The sequence below is a fragment of the Lontra canadensis genome, unplaced genomic scaffold, assembly GCF_010015895.1.
Source record: "Lontra canadensis isolate GAN:19392208 unplaced genomic scaffold, GSC_riverotter_1.0 scaffold89, whole genome shotgun sequence".
NCBI lineage: Eukaryota > Metazoa > Chordata > Mammalia > Carnivora > Mustelidae > Lontra > Lontra canadensis.
The window spans coordinates 2,908,683-2,930,725 of NW_022631083.1; the positions used below are offsets into that span (position 1 = coordinate 2,908,683).

A 22,043-nucleotide genomic window follows, 5' to 3' on the forward strand; every position below is an offset into this window, starting at 1 on the left:
GCATCACGGAGACTGCGCCTGCGCCGGCGGAGACTGCGCGTTGCGTCGGGGGCGTCTGCCCGGCAGCGGCGGCGGCGGCAATTCTCGTAGCCCGGGTAGTGGTTCTCCTTGTAATTTAGAGCGTTGTCCTCACCAAACCACCCAGAGAACAGGAACCGAAACTCCTAAGTAAGTCTGCGGCTAAGTTCAGGACCACACTCCCCGGCAAGTACTGCAGAAAGTGAGTATTAAGAGTGGTAAAATCGCTAATATTTTAGATGGAGGGAACTCAAAAGTCTGAAAGTGGGAGGAAAGTAGGGTGAAGAGGAAGGTGAGAGCGTCAAATTGAGGCAGAAGCGTTTCCTCCTACACAGAACGACGTTAAGAAGAATAAAAGACCCAGATCACTCCCTCCCCTCGGCTCAGGTTCAAACCCTCACAACCGTTCACCCGCCAGCCCCTAAGAGTTGACCAAAAAATGAGTGTTTGGTAAAAAAGCAAGCTTGCCTTGCAACCAGGACTCTTCTTAACCGCGTTTTCACTCTTTTCAGTATTTACGGTCTATGCATTAAACCCCCTCTGCTCGACAGCTAGGACAAAACCACCCCCTAAAGCACGTTACAGTGAGGTCTTCCCGCTTCTGTCTTTTGGAAAGCACTTGCTCACGTAAACTGCCTTGGGCCCGCAACCACAATTTCAGCAGAAGTGGCTAAGAAGAGGGCTGCAAACAGAAACGTGATCCCTCAAGAGATCCCCATCTAATTTTGGGCATCACCGATCAAGAACTGCCATAATGTGAATCTCTTAAATTAAATTTTCTTAATTTTTAATATCTTAGCCTTGGGGCCCAATGAGAAAGAAAAGAGAACCCAGGAGTGTCATTCCTCATAATCTGTGATGTGTGCACTTTACATATATATTTTTAATTGTGCGGCTCTAATAGCCAACATGAGTCATTTCATTAACTGAAGCCATCTGCAGTCTTATGCTATTACTTCTGCAGATCTTAGCAAATGGGTTCCTTTTCTATTTACTGACTTGAAGAGAAGAAACTGAATTTCCTACTTTGTCTTTTTAAAGCTGCCCAGAAAGTGGGAAAACTTCAAAGAACCAAATCAAATTGAGTTCCTCTTTAATGCAAATATATTCAAAGGAAAGCAATTCAAAACACATTATTTGAATAATGGCATCAAAACACAACCTTATTAAAATTTCATTAAGTGTTAGTAACATAAAATTTTTGTTTGTAATTCAGTATGAAAATGCAATCTGATAATGGCCCTGGAACTGCAAATCTAAATGTAAAGTGATATTCCATGTTGGTGATGCAAGTAGGCTATGATCTGGGAAACTATGAGTAATAACTTTCTATTCCACACAAGGTCTAACAACAATATATCCTCAAGCATGCATCTTAATGACAGACGCTTACTAAGAAAAACAAATATATCATCAAGGCATTCTTTTTTTTTTTTTTCTTTTACAATGAAAATTCATCTGCTTCATTTTCCTTCCTTATAAATTTGGATTTTTCTTAAACCTCCTGCAATCAAGAATTCTGCAGAGGTCCCTCCAGAAGGATTAGTTGTACCATGAGTTTAAAAAAAGAAAGAAGGAGAGAGTGAGAGAAAGAAATCAGCAACCGACAGAGGAGAGAGAAATGGAAAATGAGATGAAAACCTTTGTCAACAATTAGGCTGCATTTTCAGTATAAATCTGCAGTGTCCTTCAGCAGCATCTTAATTCAGATTGTTATACTCAAAATAAGTCAGAAAAGATACTGGTTAAAACACCTCTCTACCCTGTCCAGGAGAATACAGGTGAGAAAATACAGAAATGTAATAATAGTATTAGAATGAACTTTAGGCATTGCTTGAAGTCATCCAGACCACCCTTCATTTGAGAATGACATGGATGTTTGGGGAAAAACTGTAGGGATGATGATGGTAATAACAACACTGACAGTAATAATACATAAACAACAGCTGACAGTTATTACAAAGGTAACTGTGGGTCAGACTCTAAGTGGTCTACATGTATTACACTTCATTTAATCACCATGACAACCCTCTAAGACCTGTGTGTGGTGTTTCTCTTCTCGCAAAGGAAGAAACTGAGGCACAGAGGAAAATATTAACTGTTTGAGATCCTATAGCAAATAAGTGGTGGATCTGGTCCTAAATGAAGACCGTGTCCTTCCAGACACTGCTCTTAACCATATGTTGAAAGAGAACAAAAATACGATGTCCTTGAAAAAGTGAAGGTATGGAGTTAGATGGACCTACCTTAGAAAACTTTGTGATACCAGGGGAGCAACCGACACTCCTTTCTATCTCCAAATCAACAAAATGAGATTACCGTAGTCTTTCCTTTTCCCAAGGGAGTATGTTCCAAGACCCTCAGTGGATGCCGAAACTGCAGATACCACCGATTCCTACATATACTCCTTTTTCCTATACATGCATATATACCTATGATAAAGTTTACCAGTTAGGCCCAGTTAAAGATTAAAAAGAATAACCAATAATAAAATAGAATTATAACAATATATTTAATTAAAGTTACGTAAATATGGCCTGTCTCAAAATGTCACCCTTCTTATGATGTGAGATGATAAAACGCCTCCATGATGAGATGAAATGAGGTGAATGCCACAGCACTGTGATGTAGTTTTAGCCTGTTACTGACCTGAGAGGAGTCAGGAGGATTGTCCGCTTGCCCAGGGCTGCTGACCAAGAGTAACTGAGAGTGAAAAGTGAAACCACAGATAAGGGGGGTCTACTCTGATAACCCAGGCATCAGGGAACTAATGAGATAGGCTTGTCAAGTACCTAGCTGGAGTCTGGGACAGGGATGTTGGTAAGTTTGTTTCTTTCCACAGGGTTTCTGTTAAGGAAAATATATGAGGACTCTACAAAGCTCTATGTAGAATGTTGTTTACTGACCTGAGACACTTGTACACACAAAAATGAGGGAAAGTTCTGGAAAGAAATATATCGAGATGCTATTAAAATTATTTTCTTTTAAAAATGAAATTCAGGGGGCGCCTGGGTGGCTCAGTGGGTTAAGCCGCTGCCTTCGGCTCAGGTCATGATCTCGGAGTCCTGGGATCGAGCCCCGCATCGGGCTCTCTGCTCAGCAGGGAGCCTGCTTCCTCCTCTCTCTCTGCCTGCCTCTCTGCCTACTTGTGCTCTCTCTATCAAATAAATAAATAAAATCTTAAAAAAAAAATGAAATTCAGTGTTGATTGTCTTGCTTGGGAGATAAAAGCCTGCTTCCCTGCACCCCCACCCCGCCTGCTGCTCTGCCTACTTGTGATCTTTCTCTCTCTCAAATGAATAAAAATAAATTAAAAAAAAATATGTTCTCAATGATTTTAATTTCCCATGACACCATGCTCCAGCAGTTGTACACATTCGGATTTCCAGCAAATTCAGTGTGACTTGAGTATGACATTTGTGACTTTGTTCAGCCAGTGAAGTAATAAAGACAAGTGGGGTTTGTTTGTTTTTGTTTTGTTTTAAGATTTATTTATTTGACAGAGCCCATGAGAGAGGGAATAAAAGCAGGGGGAGTGGGAGAGGAGGAAATCAATGCGGGGCTGTATCCTAGGATCCTGGCATCATGACTTGAGCCAAAGGCAGGTGCTTAACAACTGAGCCATCCAACTGTCCCAAGACAAGAGGTTTAAAAAGAAAAACATTTTCAGTTTTTGTTAATGACCTTAATACTTTTATTATTAGACCCAAAAGGAAAAAAAAAAAAAAAGGAAAAATTCTTTGAGGCAGAATTTAGCTAGCTCAGATTTCAAATGCATTGAACAAAGAAATGCCTACCAGTTACCAGTTGCTCTTTAGATGTCTCTGAGTAATTAATTGCTTTATTTCATCTCCTTGGTAGCAAATGACTACCAACAAGCTCTAATCATCTTTATTATCTACTGGATTCTCTTCATTCACTGGTGTTTCTTGCAGAACCAGAGAAAGATTTTAAATTTCCTGCCAACCACATAGTGCAAAAAGCAGGTAAGTGCTTTCTGGGGAGAAAAGCAATGATAAAAGCATGCAGCCACCATATATGAGCAGCTTCACTGCCTTTTCCAGTGAAAGAAAGTGGGACAGTGTGCAGCATGTGAGCAAAGGAGTTGGAGCGGGGGAGGCAGATACTATTTTGGTGCGTAGATAGGAGAAAGACGATTCCAGATACTATAATGGTTGCAATAAATTCCCTTGTGTCCACTCATTCGTAAAAGATCCATACAGGTTAAATCACACAATAGGACTCCTCAATAACACTTTATCCCTTATGGAAGAATACTTTAAATGACAACAGGGCTTCCACCAGCAGAGCTGATTGAAGGGGCTGGAGAGGTGGAGCTTGAGGAGAAAGCTCTTTCCAAGCATTGCAGCCATTTGGCCCAGAAACACCTTCTTAGACTCTTTTCAAGAAATAAAAATCTTCCAGTTATACAGGGCCTTTTACTTACGGAAATCATTAAGGTCTAGTAAATTATAAAATTATAGACACGTAGGGTCTCAAGAGTAGCCAGTAAGTTTGTTGTTTGCTTGTTTTGCCTCTTGCTCTGCATCTTTTTTCCTTTAGGAAAAGATGCTTCTTCCAACCTCTACGAGACCATGTTAAGGCTCTCCCTTTCTTTCCTGGGTGCAGAAGATTCAGACTAGCCACAGCGACTGGTTCAGAAGTCCAGTCAGCATCCTTTCAAAGGTTCACATAGGTTCTTTCTCCAAGCCAAGAAGCGGAGTGGTGACGTAAGCCTAGCCACCTTTGCCTTTGCTTGGACATAGCCTGCCTCATGGTGAAGCCAACTCAAAGATCTAAGAGATGGAGAAATAGTCTTAATGCTGCCATTTGAATTCCTGGATCCCAACTTCCAAGGTCAGGTTCCTGGGGATAACTACTTAGGGAAACAACTCAAATCACCTTTTGCTTTATCTGCTTCCAATTGGTTCTCCTCCTCCCTTGAAACCGGAAAAATTCTGGCTAAACAGTATCCAAACTCAATTAAGCAGGAGAAAAGTAGGTAGGTATTAAGGAATGAGACTTGGTTTCAAGAGAATGGAGCTATACAAAGTGAATATTACCTATAAGGTTATTGAACACAATGAGAAGTGATCTCAATACAATTTGGCATTTTTATTATTTCTGGGCATGTTCTGTGGTTGAGGAATGCTCTTGTGATTTTAACTGCTAGCAATAAGGGCAAAGTAGAAATCATGAAAGACCATTTTTCCATGTAGAATGTACATATGAGCTAATTTGGTGATTTACCGCTGAAGAAAGAAGTTTCAGACAACCTAGAACATATCTTAAAGTATTTGTTATTCTAGAGTAGCTGTGTTCTCCATTTTTAACGCAAAGCATTTGCCACACCTTTCAAGGTGACAGAAACCTCATTCTTTTCTTGTAGGTTTCACTATAGCCTACAACAGAGGTATACTCACAGGGCAAGGACACTAGGGAGGAGAATGGACAAGGCTCATACTCAGAGAGGGGCAAGACAGATAAGCTGTTTGGAGAAAAATGAACAAATTGAAATGGATTAAGAATAAAGTGAATGAGAAAGAAATATGAAATTAAGGCAGACAAGAAAAACCTCATATGTATACATAACTGGTGGTCCTGAAGAAGGTAACAATTATAAACTGAAAACCAGAAATAATATTCAGAGATGGCTGTAGGAATCCTGGACAGATGGTGGGTATGCACAGACCCCTTGTCTCTGATCCCTTCTCCTTCCTGGTTCCATCCCTTGAGCTCCCTTGAGCTAAATCAGCAACAAAAGCAGGTATGCATCCAAGGCTGGAGAGTACACAAAAGCCATGGGTGCTCCAAAATCTGCAAATGAGAGTGTACAGGCTGCTTCCTTTCTGAGATGCAAGAGAGAGCTTGGGTACCTGATAAAGAGAAAGCCTGCCCCTTCCCAAGGACTGGGAAGACCCAAGGTCATGTGGTACCTGTGGGTATTCAGCTGGCAGAAAGCCATGTCTCTCTTCTGAGAGAGCCTACAGCTTTGAGGGTAGTCCTTCAAGAGCCTGTCCAGGCTGCTGACTAATTGCCCTCAGAGGAAACCTTACAGGAAGGTCAAATGCTATCAGGCCTTGATATTGGGAGAGGCCTTGAGCAGTTTCAAGCCCAATCAGCCTGGACTCCAAGAGGCCGCATCATGGTGCCTTAGGAGACATGTAAACAGTGTGTTCTTTGATTCACAGTGGCTCATAAAAGCAAAGTCTGCTGTGCCAGAAACTTCCGGGCCTCTGGCCAATTGCCAGCATACTTACCACTAACTCCAGCAGCATGAGCTGTTGAGGAAAGAAAGAAGTGCAGAACCTGGCACAGGTGAAATAAGAAAATGGCTCATTAAAGACAATCCAAGAATTTATAGAGAAGCAGTAAAACTGACAAAGAGCTACACTGACCAAGAAAGAACACCCAAACTAATAAAAACGGGAATGAAGGAGGGGATATCACTACCAACCTTGAAAAAAATTAGAATGCTATGAGCAATAAAAAACTATATAACAATAAATCAGATAAATTTGGTGAAATGGAAAAATTCCTAGAAAGTCACAGGTTTAAAGAAGAAATAGAAAATATAAATAGGCCTACAACAAAGAAAGATTGAATTAGTAGTTTAAAAACCTCCCACAAAGAAAAATCCAGATCCAGGTGGTTTCATTGGTGAATTCTACCAAAATTATTTTAAAAATAATTTAAACCAACTCTTTACAAACTCCAGAAAACTGAAAAGCCAATTCCCAGCTCATTCTGAGTCCAGTATTATCTTGATACCAAAACCAGACAGTAGGAAAACTACAAACCAACATCCCTTATGAACATAGATGCAAAAATCCTTATCAAAATAGTAGCAAATTAAATCTAATAATATATAAAACAGATTGAAGACAATCCCTATCAAAATTCCAGCTGCATTTTGTACAGAAAGTGACAGACTGATCCTAAAATTCATAAGGAAATTCCAGAGACACAGAATAGCCAGAACACTTTAAAAAGAACAAAGTTGGAGGACTCACATTTCCTCACACTTCTACAATATGTTAAAACTTACTACAACACTATGTTAATCAGAGCTGTGTGGTACTGGCCCAAGCATAAACATATTGTTATGGGATAAATTGTGTCTCCCTCCTTCTCAAATTTATGTTTACGTCCCAATTCCTAGTACCTCAGAATGTGACTGAATTTGGAAATAAGGTCTTTAAATGGGTAAAGTTAAAATGAGGTCATTAGAGAGGGCTGCTAATCCAATAAGACTGATGCTGTCAGAAAGACACCATTCTTTCTGAAAGAAACACACAGAGAGAAGGCCATGTGAGGACAGAGTGAAAAGGAAGTGGTCTGCAAGTCAAGAAGAGAGGCTCAGGAGAAACCACACTAATGAACAGTTTGATTTTGGACTTCTAGCCTCCAGACTGTTAGAAAATAAATTTCTGTTGTTTAAGCCACCCAGTCTGTGGTATTTTGTTAGGCAGCTCTGGTAAACTGATACACATATAAAGCAATGGAGCAGAAGTGAGAGTGTAAAAGTAAATCCATACATCCATGGTTAGAAAGAGGGACCGAGGTAATTCAATGGGGGTAACAAGAGATGGTGCTGGGATAATGGATATTCACATGCAAAAGAATCAACTGGACCCTGACCTCACACCACATATAAAATTAACTCAAAGTAGAATATGGACCTAAATGTAAGAATTAAAACCATAAAACTCTTAGAATGAAACATAGGAGCAAATTTTCATGGCCTTGGGTTTGTCAATGACCTCTTAGATAAGAGACTAAAAGCAGAAGTGATAAACAAGAAGATTTATAAGTTGTACTTCATCAATGTTAAAAACTTGTGTGTATTCAAGGATACTCAAGAAAGTGAGAAGGCAATCTACACACTCTGGGGGAAATTGTTTGCAAATCATGTATCTAATAAGGGACACATATGCAGAAAATAAAACAACTCTTGGAACGTAAGAAGATGACAGAAATCCAGTTGTAAAACTGGGCAAAAGATTTGAATAGACATGTCTCCAAAGAATGTAAGAATGTAAGAATGGCTAATCACATGAAAAAATGTACAACATAATTAGTCATTAGGGGAATCCAAATCAAAACCATAATGATCTACCACTTCACGCTCCAGAATGGCTATAAACAAAAAAGTCAGATAATATCAAGTGTTAGCAAGGAGGCAGAGGGATTGGAAACCTCAGATATTGCTGGGGGGAATGTAAAATGGTACAGCTTCTGTGGAACACAGTTTTATCCTGGGGAATGGGGAATGACCACGAAAGGGTATGAGATTTCTTTTTGGGATAATTGAAAATGTGACAAAATTAGATTAATTATGGTTGCATAACTCTGAAGTATGCTAAAAAATATTGTATACTATAAACAAGTATATTAATAAACCTGTTTTTAAAAGAACCCAAAGAAGGTCAAGCTGAAGAATCTTTGAATAAGTTTTTCCTTCTGAAGTATAATGAAATGAAACAGAAAAGAAGACAAAGAAAACAGTAATGAGAACCATTGAAGGGATGCAGTTAAGACACCCAGACTTTCTGGATCAACAGCAACAGAAAGAATTTATAATTAAAAAGTTAAACTAGAATGGAGCAGAGTCTACTGTTGAAACAGTGATTTTTGCCATTAGCACAAAAATGTTTATATTTTGGGCAACTAATGAACATCTTTATGCTACATGGTTTATGGAACATAGTTTCATCCTTCCTCTGCCACCAGTTTCCTCTGGGTCCTGGAAGACCTCTCACTGGTTAGGTCTCAGCCTCTTCACCTGCAAAAAGGCAGGGCTGAGTTAGGCAAACTCTTTTCAGCTGTAAAACACTATTAATATATGAAAGAATTCTGAGGGGCACTTGGTTGGCTCAGTTAGGCATCCAACTCTTGATTTGGGCTCAGGTCATGATCTCAGGTTTGTGAGATTGTGCTCTGCATTAGGCTCTGCACTAGGTGTGGTTTCTTTTAAGATTCTCTCTTTCTCTCTAATAAAATACCTGTGTGTGTGTGTGTGTGTGTGTGTGTGTGTGTGTGTGTGTGTATTTATAGAAAATAATTCTAAATCAGAAATCATACACACATGTTAAAAAGGAAATAGAAAGCCCCTCCTGAACGCAACATTTAAAGAAATACCTGGTTCCTCGTTTTATTAGATGTCAGTATGCTGGACCATCCTGAGCTTCCCAGAGCATATGCTGGTAAAACAATAAATTTCCTAACTTGTCTCTATTTTTCCTTAAGCGACACAATTCTGTGACTTCTAGGACAAGTGGAGGTCTCCATTTAAAACTACTCTGTGGGAATGAATCTTTAACAGCAGCAAAATATCTTGAAGAAATGGGGGCTTGTTTCTGCTGCTTCCTGCCATCCTGTAACAGAGACACCAGAGAAAGGTAGGCTTTGGGGGGTTGCCTTGGCCCTTGGGTATTCTTGAGAGAAGAACAAAATAAAAAGATAGGTCATAAAGTCAATCATGCAGGCATCGTGATCCTTTCAGAATTGGATCTTCCTTCTCATGAGCATAAACAAGTACCTGTTATCTCAAAGAGATCTACCATATCAAAACATACCAACCTCACTATGAAAGTAGCTTCTGAATTAAGCATAGTGCAATATGTATAACTTAATTCAGGATATTCACAAAAATGCAAAATCAGTTAACATCTGCAAAAGTATGTATAGGTGTATTTATGATACATGATTTTAAACTAAAACCTTCTTTGTTTTACAAGCTTATTTTTTATTTCTTCATATAACCCTGAACTGAAGGCAAGATCTACTGCAATGAAAAATAAAGTAGCACCCTCCCAGCCCCCCCTCCAAAAGTGGTTCAGACACATACAATGGATTAATAAGCAAGTCACACACAATTTTAGGTACACATGTGCTCCTGATTGGGCCCAACCTTGACATGATCCTCTTACCCTGATGTCATCACTTTACTAAGCTATATTCCATTAAATGACTTGAATTTGGTTCCCACCCTGTCTTAATTATGACAGCTGGGAACAGTGAGGTTCTATACAAGAACCATATCAGGATCATGAAACTTAATAAAATCCAGTGTGAGCCTGATTCAGTCGAGACATGTCACCTCATCAATCTTGGGGTTCTGTCCACTCATTTGGCTGACCAGATTTTCAAGTAGACCTTCTGAAAGGCTGCCCATCTGGTAGAAGAAGATAATCTTAACATAAAAGAAGACGACGAAGAACAGAGACAATAGTTTTTTCAGTTAATACAGAAAATGAGTATTTTCAAAAACTAAGAATTGATGTAAAGTATCTTCCTACCTAGGGGAAACAAAGTCAGATGCTCTGTCCTTTGTACATGGGCAACCCTTTCTCTTACCTGGACTCTCACTCACCTGGACAAAAAGGTATTATTGTTGCCTTTCTTAGTATAAAAACTGTTCAAATGAGCAAAATCTGCACTCAACCAGAACTCTCACTTCTGTTCACTTGTCTTTGAGCATTAAGAGACTGAATGCTACCCTATTTCCATGAAACCTTGCAAATCATTTAGGGCATGTCTAACAACCCCGCTAAATAGAGAAGTTGGCCACCTCATTTGTTACAAAGTTACTAGTTCTCTAAGAAGGTACCCTCAGAAATTCAATATTAAAGGAACCTTAGTCCTCTATCCTCTAAGGCTTTCCTTGCATGTACATGAGATGTTTTGGCTGCTAGTGGAGCTTTCAGAAGCCTTGAAAAAAGAAAATATTAAGAATGGCATTCCAGGCAATAAACAAGTTTGATCTTATTTGGACAAAAGGAGGCACAAATAAGTCCTAGGGAAGGAAGAAACAAGAGAATGGGTAAGATAGAACACACATTTTAACGTCAGGGAAAATGGCAACTTTATAAATACAAATATGCTAATTGGTGGGAAATCGGATGGGGTGATGAACCATGAGAAACTGTGGACTCTGAGAAACAAACAGGGTTTTGGAAGGGAGGTGTGGGGAGATGGGTGAGCCTAATGGTGGGTATTAAGGAGGGCATGTATTGCATGGAGCACTGGGTGTGGTGCATAAACAACGAATCTTGGAACACTAAAAAAAAGTAAAAATAAAGTTAGGTATGAAAATAAAAAATATGTTAAGCGGCAAACATCTATCAGTGCTGTGGTTGAGAAAAGTGATTCAAGGAAGAGATAAAGCCCCACACCTAAGCTGAGAATCACATGCATCCAGGAAGGAAGAAAGAGCAGAGGGGAACCTGCTGCCTACTTACATGTCTGACCCAGCTGGTTGGCTGCAGTGTTGCTTCCCACAACCAGGAATCCACTGTGGGAAGGACAGCCCTAAATGCACAAGAGGCAGAGGAGCTCGGTTTTCTGAAGGACTCCTGCCTCTTGAAGATGGCAACATACTGTCTTCTGGCTGGATAAACCAGGGCATCTTTCTTGAGAAGTGTGATTTTTTTTTTTTAATTCAGATTTTACTAATCTCACAGGTTTGAGAGAGGTGGTGTGGGAAAAGCAAATGTTAGCTAATTAACTGTTTCCTGGGATCCAATCAGTCATTAAAAATGTGCTTGTGCAATTTTCTTGAGCTGCTCAATTGTTTATAATTACCATTGGTTCATACTACTCACGCATGTTTTCTTTTCCCTTCACATTTATTTCTAAGCAAATTACCTAATTCACTGTGGTTATTACTCTGGATTACTCTGGATATATTACTATATATTGTGAAACTTCACACAGTAATTAATGTGGATATATCTGTTATGCTTAATCCTTTGTGCCTAGGTCTGATCATCAGGTGCAAATTACAGAAATTCAGCCCAACTCAATTGCCACTTAATATTAACATCCATTCACGTGTTCATTTGATTAATCTTACTCAACGGTGGTATTTTCTAAATTCATAAGTAAATTATACAACCCACATAACAAGTGACTGGTTTAAGAGTGGACATGTGGCCCAGTTCTGGCCAATGAGATACTGAATATTTTGGTGATATGTGGGGGGAGGGGCATCTGAAAAATGTTTACTTGCTCTCAAAAAGAAGTTCACAGGAAAACAATTCCTCTTCTACTAGACATTTTATATCTGCCTGTAATGCCTCAAGCAGTCATCTAGTGACCATGAGCAGAACTAAACTGACACATCAAACTATTGAAACTGGTAGAATTAAAGCTAGAGAGAATCTGGATCTTGGATGACTTCTCTGGGCTGCTGAACCAACTTACTCTGGAGCAGCCCACCTTTGAACTTGATATTTGAGAAAATTTATGTCCTTTGTCATTGAAGGTTTTGTGAATTGGGTTTTATGTAACTTACAGCCCAAAGCATCCCAGCTGACATCTGTAGACAAGAGAATCCCAGCAAAGGGAATATATCAGTTGGTTGTTCACACTTTACCTGGAGAAGCCAGGGCTCCCAGTTATCTGCCATGTGCGAACCCCCTTCACCTAGCTCTGAGATCTACAGATGTTTCAATATCAGCTTGAAATACTGCTGAAGGTTGCGGTACAAGACTGCAAGTTGGCCAGTCAGCCTCCCTCTCTATGGCAAAAAGACATTTAGATGTTATCGAGGACCTGCGAAGGTGGAGGAGCTAGGATTTTCCCCGATATCCAGAGTCTGTAAGTTAGAAAGGCAGAATTTGCTTGGAAGTCCTATAGATACGTCCTTATATTTCATGGATCTCACCCTAGCCTCAGTGATGCCCATCAGCCAGTGGTTCCTTTTGAGTACCCACTGAGAAGTTTACTCTCACTCTACACTAGAACTTCAAAGGATATCACAAACTTCCCATTGCTCAATTCACTGTTTCAAGCAGGGTCATTTCTCTTCCTGCCTGATGGACTTGGCATTTTAGCTTCCCAACACCATCTTCCAGGAGACTGAATCTTCAGTTCTCTGCCACTTGGCCTATACTGGTCCCTGGCTCCTGAAGCCCTACTCTATGCTACAGACTTGGTTCCCAGTTTTCTTGGAAAGAGAAGACAGGAAGTTATAACCTGAGGGTCTGGAGGTTTTCAGGAGTGCCAATATGTCCTGGCTGTGTGGACTCATGCAGCATCCCCAAGTCTAGCCTTGTTTCCTGCCTATAACTGTTAGTAATATGATGAAGACCAGGAGACAGCTGAGCTCTGAGAGCCCCAGGATGGCCAGCTAGTCACATGTTCTCTCCTGCATCTGATGATGCCTGGGGTGGAGGTGTGTCCAGAGGCTGACCTACTATTGCTCCCGATGGCCTTTGATAAGGGTGCATGCTTAGCACAGAGAGCCAAAATCAGTGACTCTATAGACCAAAGATAGTATGGAGAAGCTGCATCTCTGGAAAAGCTCAGAGTGAGAAGCAACTATCCCAAGCCAGAGTTGGCAACCCAGGGGCCTCTGAGCAGGAGAGAGGGAGCCCATATGACTTACCTGAGGTTGGCCAGCTGTCTCCACTGACAGAGAAGTTGCAGTGTGGGTCTGAAGAAAATCTAGCTCTATCTGCTTCTGAAAATGGACACCATCCCTATTCCTACCCCGCCCTCTGCCATACCTAAAGTGCGACAATGTAGTTTGTCAGCCCAGCTCCCCCTTCCCCCCAGAGGGAAAACAGTCCCACCCTATCTGCTTCCATCTCTTCCTGTTACTCTTTCATGGCCTTAAAGGGGATCTTGCCATAGCCACCAGCGAAGCCCAAACCAGCACTGGGGGAACGCCTAGCAAAATGATCAGGCAGAGCAAACTCACATGCACACTGAAGAAGCACAGTGGTTTAAAGAAAGGAGAGAGCCAAATTCCAGAACAGATGGCTACTATGGAGCAGAACAAATAGAAGAAACAGAAATAGACTATCAAATAAAAACATAATGAGAACGCATAAGGAGACATTATTAGAGCACAATAAAATGCTTCTAGAACAGAATAATTCTCGGTTTTTAAATTTAAAATTCTAGAAGAGGTACTATAAAAGAGAATAGTCCCTGCTGAAAACCAAATCACTTATTTAAAAGGTTCAAGTGAAAGATGTGTCACACAGTACAGGACAGAAGTTAATGGAATAAAAATCAATCACAGGGGAAATATCAAGATATGAAGGGCAGAGAAGGAGGCAATATTATATAAATGACAGAAGTTTGGGAGAAAAAACATATGACAGAATAAGTGAAGAAACCATATAAAAGGAAATGCAACTCAAGTCTTCAGATTTGAAAGGGCTCTTCAAAGGCAGAATTTAGCCCCATCCTTGCTAAAATTTCTGAATTTCAAGAATAGAAAAGTTGTACAAGCTTCCAGACAAAAAGAGTTAAGTTGTTTCTAGAAACAATCAGTCTAATATCCCACTTCCCACTTGTAAACCAAAAATTCTCTACACAGGCAAGCTATTATTACATGAGTACAAAGGAATAGATTATGGGCCTTGCAGAGTGGGAAGCAGGTGTCCCAGGTATCCTCTTTGAGAAGACTCCAGTATACTCTCACCAAAGAACCAAATCAAACAAGGACCTATGGGAGGTGAAGATAGTTGAATAAGCATTAGGACAGATCTTACAATATTTATTTTAAAATCTTAAGGGACAATGACAACATGAATGTAAATGATACTACATTTGTTCATCATGATTCTTGAAGTAGAAAAAGGAAGATTTTGGTAAAAGCCTGGACCCAAACAATCTCAGCATATCCCGGGAATAAGAAGAGGCAGGAGATGGAATATAAGGAAAAATGATTCTAAAGGTCTTGTCCAGGTAGAGTGAGATCAAGAGGACAGTGAAGGTACTTCAATGGGAGGGTGTGCTATTTAATAAGGTTTGATCTCTCTGTTCCAAATCCACTGCTCTCTTGTGCTGGGGTTGGATCTCTGAAGTTATGTTTTACTTCTGTTAGACGCCTTTCTGTTGGGTTCTTCTAATAAGGGGCAATGGGGTAGCCTGAAAAGTGGGGCAGGGGGTAGGACATGCTTCTTCCTGTTTGCTTGCTCTTCTGGTCAGTAAAGTCCTAGCAGTACCCCCTGCCTTGGCATCAGCAATTGGTTCCAAACTCCTTGAACACTCGCAAAACCAGCTTCATTGTGCTCTCACACAGGAATGATCATCAGCAAGGTACATCCCTATAGATATTAAAAGGATACGAGAATATGAATTACAGTGTTCACCAGTACTTTTGAAAACCAATGAAATGGGCAAATTCCTTGGAAAACAATAAAACAAAACCTATACAAGAAAAAATGCACAAGGTTATAACAGTCCTGGGAACTACTGAATCTGTAATTCCAAGTTTTCCCTCAAATAAAAAACAAAACCCAAAAAGCCCAACCTACGAGACTTCACTAGTGAAATCTACTGAATGCTTAAATGAGAGATAACATCAGTCTTAAATAAATGCTTCCAGGAAAGAAAAAGAGGAACTATTCCCATTGTGTTTTATAAAGAAATCACAACTTTAATATAAAAAACTGACAAGGACTTTTTAGAAAAATGAAGATAAAAGACCAATCTCCCTCACAAATATATAATCAAAAGCCCCGAAGAAAACATTGACAAACAAAATCAAGAGATTCAACATTGAGAAAGCTGAGTTCAATCTAGGAAAAGCAAATTGGCTGAACATTCAAAAGTCAATCAAGGTGATTCACCCTATTAACAAAATAAAGCATATCTTTCATATGGTCATCTCAAAAAAGAAAGAAAAGTCAAGGGAGAAAATTCAGTATCTATTCATGATCTTAATACTAACAAAACAAGAAACTCAGAAATCTGGAAAAAGAAGGGAACTTAATTTATCACTGCAAATAATATACATTAAACATCACTCTTTATTGTGAAGTATTGAAAATGTTCCTCTGAGGGGTGCCTGGGTGGCTCAGTGGGTTAAAACCTCTGCCTTCGGCTCAGGTCATGATCCCAGGGTCCTGGGATCAAGCCCCACATGGGGCTCTCTGCTCAGTGGTGAGCCTGCTTCCCCTTCTCTCTCTACCTGCCTCTCTGCCTACTTGTGATTTCTCTCTCTGTCAAATAAATAAAGAAATTTAAAAAAAAAAGTTCCTCTGAGATGAGGAGTAAAAGTTATAAAGATTGAAAAAAACAAAATTGTCTTTTTCTTTCAAATGACATGATTCTATATGTATAAAATTCAAAAAATGTATAGATAAACCATTAGAATTAATAAATTATCAAAGTGGTTGAAGATAAGATCCACATGCATAAATCTGTTTTGTTTCCATTTTTCAATGACAAACAGAAAATGGAATTAAAATAAATGCCATATGTGACACATTTTCCCAAAGATGGATCCCATAAGACTTTTGTACTATAATGTGGGTGGCTGCTTCTCCCACCAAGAAATGGGGACAATTTTTCCACACCCTCAAACATGGGCTAACTTTGTGACTTGTTTTGAACAACAGAGTGTGGCAGAAGTTGCATCATGTGGATTTTGGAGCCTACGCCTGAAGAGCCCTGCATCTTCTGCTTTTGTCCTCCTGGGAAACTCCCTTTCACAGTGCTGTCTTTGCTGTGGACAGATGCCCCACCCAGACTAATAAGTGATGACAGGAGAGGCATCAAAGTTCTGAATATGTAAGTGAGGCTATTGGAACCGACCACCAAGCATCTTCCAGTCATAAGGTGAACAGAAGGGACTCCAGGCAAGACCAAGAGAACACCTAGAGAGGGGCACCTGGGTGGCTCAGTGGGTTAAAGACTCTGCCTTCAGCTCAGTCATGATCCCAGGGAGCCTGCTTCTCCCCCGCCCCTCTCTCTGCCAGCCTCTCTGCCTACTTGTGATCTCTGTATGTCAAATAAATAAATAAAATCTTTAAAAAAAATCATCAGAGATAATAAACTGTAGGTATTTAAGCCATGACATTTTGAGGTGGTTTGTGGCACAGCAGGAGATAACTGATCACTATGCACAAGACTGCCAAAAAAATTAAAGATGGATAGATAAACAGGATTTATCGCTAATGAAAAATATGTAATATCTCTACTCAGAAATTTATAAAACAAAATATTATCAAAAGAAATTAAAGATGATCCAAATAAATATTCATAGGATGGCAAACACACTGTGGTAAAAATGTCAATTATCTCCATATTGATTTACTGATCCACTATAATCCCATCAGAAATTCTAGCAGGGTTTCCTTGTAGAATTTGACAAGCTGACTACAAAATTTATACAAGAATGCAAAGGGCCATGAATAGCCAAACAATCTTAAAGAACAACAAAGTGCTTACTTTATTGGATACCAAGATTCACTTACAAAGTTTTAGTTATTTAAGACAATGTACGATAAAGACAAAAAGACCAAAAAAAGCAAATAGAGAATCTAGGAAGAGACCCATAGATACAAGAATACTTCTACATCACAGGGATGATATTGCACAGCAATGACGGAAGACTGTCTTTTGAATAATTGGGTCTAGGTCAATTGCATATTTATGTGGAAAAGTAAAACTATATTTTTGGATCATAAAAAACTAACTTTCAGTAAATTATAGTTCTAAATTCAATAGGGAAAATAATAAGACTATTTAAAGTTAACAGAGGAAAAAATCTTTATGACCTTGGGGTAGGAAAATTTTATTTTAATCTAGACACCAAAAAGATCATTATGAGATGAAAAGGCAAGCCCCTGAATGGAAGAAAATAATATGTGTCTGTATATCTACATGTGTGTGTGTGTGTGTATGTGTGTGTGTGTGTCCTTCTGACAAATTACAAACAACTTGATAAAGGAAGGGCCTATTTCCCAAATATATATAAAAACTCTTTAAAATAAGTACCTACAACATAATGGAAAGTGGGCAAGAGCTTTTTATAGGTACTTCACGAAGGAGGGTATCCAAATGTCTAATAAACATATGAAAAGGCATTTAGCCTCATTACTAATTAAGGAGATGCAGAATAAAACTATAGTGAGATACCATGATTCACCCACCATATGGCTCAAAGGAAAATCACTAGCATCACCAAGTATAGGTGATAATGGAAAAAAAATGGAACTTTTGTACTCTGCTGGGGATAATGTAAACTGGAACAACCACTATGGAAAATTATAGGACATTATCTATTAAAGCTGAACCCATGTACCCTAGAATTTTACTTCTGCGTAGTGCACAAAAAGATACTTAAGTGAATGTTCATAGCATTATTTGCAATAGTCACCAAATTGAAATAATCTAACTGTCCATCCACAATAAAATACATAAATAAAATGTGGGACATACATACAGTAGAACACAATACAGCAACAAGAATTAAAGAACCACATCTAAATGCACCAACACGAATGGATCTCATTCTTTCTTCGTTGCTTTTGTGCCCTGCCCTCCCAGGATATGGGTACCAGAGGGACCCTCTTAAAAGCCTCTTCTCTGCTCACCATTACAGAGGTCCTGACCTTACTTAGGATAAAAGGCAAAGTCCTTTAAATCATCCACCAGTCTCCACACCAGCAAAGCTCCCAGCTGCACCTCTAACTTCAAGGCCTTTTACTTTCCCCTCAGACACTTGCCTCCAGCCCCACCTCTCCTTGCTGTTCCCAGAGTATGCTCTTTACTGGCTATTCCCTCTGCCTGGAAAGTTTTCCAACCCCGCCCCTTCCTAGGCCTCAATGGATGGATCGATGGATCACACAGCTCACTCTCACCTCCTTCAGGTCTCCAGCAACAGGAGAGCACCTCTCACCACTCTATCAAATAGTCCTTCAGTCCTCTTATTCCTTATGGGCTTCCTAGTTTTCCTTTTTTTACTCTAACACTTAGCTGCATGTGGCATATGATTTATTTTCCTTTTTTTTTTCTATCTCCCTGAACTAGAATAAATCTTCATGAGAATGGGAATTTTTCCTTTTTTTTTTTTTCATTGCTCTATCCTCAGCATCCAGAACACTTCCTGGCACAGAGAAGGTACTCAATAAAATCCTATTTAAGAGTGGCCACATAAAAGGCACTGAAATGTTAACTGGAGCGCTCTATGCTTAGCAGGAGCTTGTCTACCAGTGGGCTTCACTAATGGGTTCCCCTACCTCCCCAGACCTGGGATTTTCTTCTCCCCTTGGACAGTGGATGTCTATGGAAAGGAATCCTCGTGCTTCAGCCCAAGGATGGTTGGGACTAGCAGTCAGTGCTCTGGGAGTTGCAAAGAGGGAGTCTGAGATGGCCAATGGTGGCACACCCTCACCCTTCTCCCCCAGACCCTCACTTAATCCTACATGACAGAGACAGTTTGTGTCCCTGGAACATCCATGTGTGCTGCAGGAGCTCCAGCCTCCCTCAAAGATGGGATGGGTCATGTGGCCAAGTCTGGAGAAGCAGGGTTGTGTCACTTCTTGTCTGAGGCACTTAACAGTCAGGGGACCCCCCCCCTTCCTCTCCCTAGGCAGCTATGTGGGGATCATGGATAAGATGGTACAGACACAAACAGAAACAGTCTCAACACCTCTCTAACTGCACAGAAGAAAACTGCCCAGAGGAGTTGCTCGGCTCATATGAGACATTTTGTGAGCAAGAAGCAAACTTTGTTATGTAGAGCCATTGAAATTTCAAGGTCTTTTTTGTTTGTCTATTTTGTTACTGCAGCATAGACTAGCTCATCCTGACTCGTCCCCATAAGGCATCGCTCTCCTGCCTTAGCTGTACCTGTAATCTCTCCAGCTCTCCCTAATGTCTCCCTGGTGCAACCTCTGTCTACTCTTGGAGAGTGACAATTTCATAGCTATACAGTCTCAGATTGGGACTCGGGGGGTACAGTGGGTATGGGTCTAACTGCTTATAGTACAGATTAAACCAAACCTCTAGTTTTTGCCCCATCCACATCCCTGCCTTCAGGAACATCCAATGCCTCTAATTCCTGAGAGTTTTCAAGGCTATACGGTACAAATCAGGTTGTTTCTTCCTGGATCTACCTGGCACCTCCAGCACTTGGCAGAGCTGGGAAATGCAGAAGCCAGCCATCATGCAATGATATGCTTTTCATCCTTGTAAAACTCTGCTGGCATTTCCCATCTGCCCATTTCTTCTTCATGAGTTTGAGTCTTTTTAATTTTTTAAAAATTAATTTCCTTTCTTTTTTTTTTAAGATTTTATTTAGTTGAGAAAGAGAGCATAAGCAGGGAGGGGAGAGGGAGAGAAGCAGAGTCCCCACTGAGCCAGGAGCCCAATGCGGGCCTTGATCCCAGGACCCGGGAGTCATGACCTGAGCTGAAGGCAGACACTTAACTGACTGAGTCACCCAGGTGCCCCAATTCCTTCATTTTCATTTTATGGGTATTTCAGGAGGAATGCTAATAAACAATGCTTATTGAATATTTACTTTAAATATTATTGTAGTCATCATTGATAATAACAAAACATTTAGATTCATATAGAGGTTTTTTTCTTCCCAGAAGTTCAAAGTTCATTTAAAATGTCAGCTAAAAGAACAAAAGGAAATGTTACTATTATCTTTTGAAAACTAGAAAGAGTGCAGCCCTGAGGTCTTAGAAACTGTTTACCACCTAAACACCAGGGCACAGTCTAAGCTCCCATTTCATGGTTTTCTCATTTTTCTACAACTAGACATTACCTTGAATGCTATAATTTATATCCCATTTCCCCACCTTCAGTAAAAAGCTCATCTGTATCACTCAAAGAATAACTAGCTGAGGCCTGACTATCATTTTGCCAGTATTTTGAGGACCTTAATAAGTTATTTCACCACTATATGAATAACAACCATCACAGGCTTTGGTTCCTAATTTCATATATGACTTTTAACATGATTATGTTCCCAAACAAAAAAATATACAATAACATAATGGAGAGATGTATTTGGGGGTTGGGAAACGCAGAGGTTCACCACTGTGTAGCTGGACATCTTGGTTTAAAAAGAAACATAGGGAGGGAGGATAACACTTCTTTCATTTCTCACTTCTTTTCCACTCTTATGTATTCTCTCGAATACATGATTATAAAAAGTGCCAAACACAGGTCAAATACATTCGCCATGGAAAACATGATAAAAAGCAAAGTTTCCTGCTTCCCACAACTACTTTGTATTAAAGCACAATGATGATGCTTTCTCTACTGCAGTGATGCATACAGACAGAATCTCTCTTAGAGACCTTGTATCAATCATGCTTTCACAAAAACACACCAGCAGGCAGGATCTGTATGATTCACAGCACAACCACCATTGCTTATCATGATGCTTTTTCTTGATTAAGATCCTTATGGGGCAAACATTATTGAAGAGGGCAGAAAACAGAGGTGGACATATGTATTAGGTAGGTAGGCCTTTGGGCTATAAGTGTTAGAAACCCATATCTCTGTCTTTGGCTTTACTCTCTCCCTGGAGCATGGCTTTCATCACACACTGGGAAGCGCAAAAGTGGGCAGTGCTGAACAGCACATTTCAAACTCTGCCAATGGGGACAGGCTGCCTGTGGGACTCCCTGAGCTAAGTCCAGATATTCTGAGAAGTGGGATTCTCCAGTCTGCCAGGGGCTAGTTGCCACGTCCAAATCAATACATTCATGCTGTCTGGACAGGGAGCTCTTGTGGTAACTGTAGGACAGGAAAGAGATGCTGGGCAGGGGATCTCGGTGGTCCCTATAGCCTGGCCTCCATTCTCTGCCTGCTTCATATGGTCACCAGGGAGCCCTGAAGCCTGAGGCTGACAGTGAAACCCTCTGACCCCTAGCCCAGATGCCTGAGTCAAAGAAGATGTCTTGAATCACAGTGGAATAAGAGCCTTCTGGTGGGACAGTCAAAGCAAAGACACCAGAGCTCAGAGCCTTGAGAGAGAAGAGTAAGGACCAGGAAAGAAGAAATAGGTGGAAGCAGGAAGGGCACAGCAAGACTGGCAAATCCTGGAAGCAGGTTATTGCCAGGGTTCTGGAAGTTCAAAGAACATGTGGAATGTGGGGGCAGGCCCAAACATTTAGTGGCCAGAGCCAAAACTCAACCAACTCCCTGCCTTGAACCACAGCCCACACCCTGCTGATAAAGGGCAATTCCACTGAGCCAAGGTGGAGGGGGAATGGAGGAAGCCCAGGCACATAACTGTACTTGTCCTGCTGTGG

General features: G+C 40.3%; 1 protein-coding gene and 1 long non-coding RNA gene across 7 annotated transcripts in view; one reads left to right on the plus strand and one right to left on the minus strand.

Annotated features, from left to right (window-relative positions):
• FAM189A1 (family with sequence similarity 189 member A1) overlaps positions 1-22,043 on the minus strand; it is a 489,776-nt gene that overhangs the window by 137,314 nt on the left and 330,419 nt on the right. The gene's annotated exons all lie outside the window — the stretch shown is intronic.
• Positions 105-16,509, plus strand: LOC116854261. Of its 2 annotated transcripts, none has more exons than XR_004380119.1 (3): positions 105-220; positions 9,268-9,419; positions 16,383-16,509. It is a non-coding gene; the product is annotated as an uncharacterized LOC116854261 (long non-coding RNA). The 2 variants fall into 2 exon arrangements; XR_004380120.1 differs by having other exon boundaries at positions 9,291-9,419.